We start from the raw sequence: 5280 nt of genomic DNA on the forward strand, positions 1-5280 counted from the left end.
AACATATATATTAATTTTATAAATAGGAAAACCGAATAAATCCAATAATTAGAAAAAATCCTTGAAAAATTTTAAAAGCAGCAAATGTCTAGGTTTTGGTTGTTTTTTGGGTTTTGTTTTACGTTTTTTCTGGTATTTGCCAATCAGATATTTTCTAATATTGCTTCAACTCCTGAAAATTTCTTCCTTTATAATTCTGATTCTCATTTCCCTCATTCTGATCTCTTCTTCAGCAGCACTAGTTGTATGAATGTAGGAGTGCCTCCAAAGTCATGTTCTCTCTGATCATGTGTATCACTTTGTCTTTGTTGCCACATGATAGAAGAGTTTTGCCAGGCTGTCCTCTACATCACTGACTTATTTCTCCACAAAATGGAATCAATTATTTTGTGTCTATAATGTATATTCAATCATTTTATTGCACATTTTTCTTTTCTTTTTTTCTCAGCTTTATTGAGTTATAATTGACATATAACATTGTGTAACATTTAGGTGTACAAGATGTTGATTTGATACATTATTTTTTTTTTTTCAATTTTTAATGTTCCACAGTATGTTATTATTTTCATACCCTTCCTTTGGCTGTTGCACCTTCTTCAGTAAAATCAATAGTGGAAATAGCGTTATTGACACGTACATAAATACAACCAGACCTAGAAAAATGGACAAGAGAGTATCAGCCGCTTAACATTGTTCATCTCCATCTTCTCCCTCACTGTCATCGTCACAATAAAAGATGTCTCGAAACAGGAAGACTGGCTTGGGGGTTGCCAGAGTCTGGATCTCAGTCCCGTTTTTCTCCATCTTCTTCTCTAATTTTTCTTTAAGCAACGGTAGACTAGTCTCATGTAGGTAGTCTGTAATCTCTGGAAAAGTCTTCTTCTGCCAAAACAGAACACAGGAAGCTTTCAGCTTATAAAATTTACTTTGGACATAAGATGGAGGAACACCCCCTATGGTTCTAACAAGACCTTCCCAGTCTTATTTCATTAACATCTTCCACATTTATTTCATTCAACCTTTCAATGAGGTTGATCTTGGCCTGTAGGGCATTAAGTCCCCGGTATACATCCCGACCATTTGTCCTCTTCTTGGTTAGAATTTCCGTCCACTTACTTTTACACTGCATCCAATTCCTGGTTTCCACTTTTGCCTCCACTTCTACCCAGGATATGCCTTTGTACAGTTTTTCCCGAACAACTGACAGGCGGCCTTCAGGATTCTCTTGGAGTTTAGAATCCATCTCGTTTAGCTCCTGGGGAGACATTTCCTTTAGAATCACTTCTTCAACAGCCTTGATTAGTTTCTGGGTGTCCGTCTTGCTCCAAGCACCATGATTTATTTGACTGCTGATCTGGGAGAACTTCAGGGCCACAGAGAGGCTACTTTGTGACATCATCTCGCCAATCTTTCTCCAGTCGTTTCCATGGAGGGACTGGTATATCTTTAGCTTCTCGGTACCTCCTTTGCTATACCTGCCTTTGTAATTGTTGACATCAAACATCTTCTTTGCTCGACAGTATACGAGTTTCCAGGGCCAGGCAATGCCCTTACCAACTTGTAATCTAAACGAGTATTTTCTTTCTAAGTCAGTGATTAGAGATTTCTCCTCTGGGTATCTGGCTGTGTACAGCAGCTTGTCTGCATTCTCGATTCCCTGGGCTTTAAATTCTTTAAAGTGTCCCAAGTCATCCCGATACATTCACTTAATTGTAGTGGCAGCCCTCTCCTTGATATCAGGGAGGAACTCCTGGAGCTGCCTCACAGCGGAATCCAAATCCACGTCTGAATTATCTGAATCTCTCGAATCTTCAGATAAATGTTTGGTTTCAGGATCTTTAGCCCACTCCAAATTGATTTCTTCTTCAGTTGTGGGTTCTAATCTCTGCACCTCTTCCGAACAGGCCTGGGGTTTCTCCTCTTGTGTCCTGGGTTTCGCACTTTCTTCAATCAAGGTACCAGTACCTTCCACTGAATCAAAGAGCGTGTCCTCAGAGCTCGTCCTGAGCACTGAAAAATCACCACCAGGTGCCACGGCAGTATCAACAGAAGATCTTCTCTTCCTTTTCTTAGACTTTTTCTTGAGGCCACTGGACTCCTGATTGCCCCCTGCAGTCCCGACCTCACCAATCACTTGGGATCCCTCTGAGTATATGTTCTCAGCGCTCTCAGGCGCAGGCAAGGCCTCGAATTCCTGGTCACTTGGACGCTTCCTCTTTCTTGTCTTAGGCTTGCTTTGATCTGCAGACACTGGTAGTTGTGCAATTTCACCTTCTTGGCCCATGGGAGGCTGGGGTTCCTGCTCTTGGGATTCTGATCCGGGCAGGGTGATGCTTGCACCCAGACTCTCCTGGACAGCATCACAGGACGTGACTTTCCTCTGATGTTTTTTATGCTTTTTCCCCCGAGCTTTATCATGCAGTTCTGACTCATTTTCACGTGACTTAGTAACTAAATGTGGTTCATCTGCTTCAGGCCCTTTTGTTGACTTTTGCCACTTGCTTACATCATTGTAAATGACATCGACATGCTTTCTAAAATTCTTGGGTGTGTTCTCAATGTTTTCTTTATCCACCAGGATGTACACAATACCTGTTTCCTTATAGACTCCCAAAGCACCTTTTCTTCTCTTTTTATTCTTTTTTGGGTATAGAAGTGGTCTTTTCAGGCTCATCGCACATCTCTGATTGTTTCAAAGGAGAAGAAACAAGATGCTGGGCATCCTTTCTCTTTTTTTTTTTTTTTACCCTTAGTTATGTCAGCCTGTTCCTTTGCCAGGGAGGAGTCTCTGAAACTTTCATGGGGATGCCTCCCATGTCTCTCCTTATGTACAGAATGCTTGATCTTTTTCTAGACGAAAACTGGAGTGTGGGTTTCCAATCTGCTTGATCCTCCTTCCATTTTACTCCTCAAACTAGAAGATCGCCTCTTTGAGAAAGAGGCTGAATGGGCCTTGTTAGCATCCAACAAAATGTCCAAGTTCTTCAATAAGTCGGAATGAAGTTTAATAAGGCTCCAATGTCAATTCTTATACAGAGCACGTGCATCCTTCCGAACGCGTGGCCACCTGCCTTCCAATCCCTGATTTGATACATTATTATTGCACCACAGTTTCAGTAACATCTTCATCATGTCACATAATCACCATTTCTTTCTTGTGGTGAGAACATTTTAAAATCTACTCTTTTAGCAATTTTCAAGTACATTAGGGAATTATTTACTATAATCTCCATGCTGTACGTTAGATCCCCAGAGCTTATTCACCTCCTATTTGGAAGCTTGTACCCTTTGACCAACATCTCCCCATTTCCCCCACCCCCAGCCCCTGGAAACCACCATACTCGTCTCTGTTTCTGTGAGTTCAGCTTTTTAATTTTATTTTGTTTATTTTACTTTATTTTTTAAAATTTTTATTGGAGTATAATTGCCTTAAAATGCTGTGTTAGTTTCTGCTGTATAACAAAGTGAATCAGTTATATGTATATATATATCCCCATATCCCCTCTTTCTTGTGTCTCCCTCCCACTCTCCCTATACCACCCCTCTAGGTGGTCACAAAGCACTGAGCTGATCTCCCTGTGCTATGCAGCTGCTTCCCACTAGATACCTATTTTACATTTAGTAGAGTATATATGTCAATTCTACTCTCTCAATTTATTCCAGCTTACCCTTCCCCCTACCCATGTCCTCAAGTCCATTCTCTATGTCTGCATCCTTATTCCTGTCCTGCCCCTAAGTTCTTCAGAACCTTTTTTTTTTTTAGATTCCATATATATGTGATAGCATACAGTACTTGTTTTTCTCTTTCTGACTTACTTCACTCTGTATGACAGACTCTAGGTCCAGCCACCTCACTACAAATAACTCAATTTCATTATTTTATGGCTAATATTCCATTGAATATATGTGCCACATCTTCTTTATCCTTTCATCTGTCAATGGACACTTAGGCTACTTCCATGTCCTGGCTATTGTAAATAGTGCTGCAATGAACATTGTGGTACATGACTCTTTTTGAATTATGGTTTTCTCAGGGTATATGCTCAGTAGTGGGATTGCTGGGTCATATGGTAGTTCTATTTTTAGTTTTTTAAGGAACCTCCATACTGTTCTCCATAGTGGCTGTATCAATTTACATTCCCACCAACAGTGAAAGAGGGTTCCCTTTTCTCTACACCCACTCCAGCATTTATTGTTTGTAGATTTTTTGATGATGGCCTTTCTGACTGGTGTGAGGAGATAGCCTCACTGCAGTTTTGATTTGCAGTTCTCTAATTATTAGTGATGTTGAGCATCCTTTCAAGTGTTTGTTGGCAATCTTTATATATGCTTTGGAGAAATGTCTATTTAGGTCTTCTGCCCGTTTTAGGATTGAGTTTGCTTTTCTGATATTGAGCTGCATGAGCTCCTTGTATATTTTGGAGATTAACCCTTTGTCAGTTTCTTCATTTGCAAATATGTTCTCCCATTCTGAGGGCTGTCTTTTCATCTTGTTTATGGTTTCCTTTGCTGTGCAAAGCTTTTAAGTTTCATGAGGTCCATTTGTTTATTTTTGTTTTTATTTCCATTTCTCTAGAAGGTGGGTCAAAAAGGATCTTGCTGTGATTTATGTCATAGAGGGTTCTGCCTATGTTTTCCTCTAAGAGTTTGATAGTGTCTGGCCTTACATTTAGGTCTTTAATCCGTTTTGAGTTTAGTTTTGTGTATGGTTTTAGGGAGTGTGCTAATTTCATTCTTTTACATGTAGCTGTCCAGTTTTCCCAGCACCACTTATTGAAGAGGCTGCCTTTTCTCCACTGTGTATTCTTGCCTCCTTTATCAAAGATAAGGTGACCATAGGTGCATGGGTTTACCTGTGGGCTTTCTATCCTGTTCCATTGATCTATCTTTCTGTTTTTGTGCCAGTACCATACTGTCTTGATTACTGTAGCTTTGTAGTATAGTCTGAAATCAGGGAGCCTGATTCCTCCAGCTCCATTTTTATTTCTCAAAATTGCTTTGGCTATTCGGGGTCTTTTTTTGTTTCCATACAAATTGTGAAATTTTTTGTTCTAGTTCTGTGAAAAATGCCAGTGGTAGTTTGATAGTGATTGCATTGAATCTGTAGATTGCTTTGTGTAGTATAATCATTTTCACAATGTTGATTCTTCCAATCCAAGAACATGGTATATCTCTCCATCTGTTTGTGTCATCTTTAATTTCTTTCATCAGTGTCTTATAGTTTGCTGCATACAGGTTTTTGTCTCCTTAGGTAGGTTTATTCCTAGGGATTTTATTCGT

At 39.8% G+C, this 5280-nt stretch overlaps 1 pseudogene across 1 annotated transcript; it reads right to left on the reverse strand.

The window, feature by feature from the left end:
• Window positions 1-553: 553 nt before the first annotated feature.
• Window positions 554-3013, reverse strand: LOC309817023 (transcription termination factor 1-like; annotated as a pseudogene). Its single transcript has one exon. The product of its transcript is annotated as a transcription termination factor 1-like (transcript).
• Window positions 3014-5280: the final 2267 nt, after the last annotated feature.

Source organism: Mesoplodon mirus, assembly GCF_964341445.2.
Source record: "Mesoplodon mirus genome assembly, chromosome: 15".
Lineage (NCBI taxonomy): Eukaryota > Metazoa > Chordata > Mammalia > Artiodactyla > Ziphiidae > Mesoplodon > Mesoplodon mirus.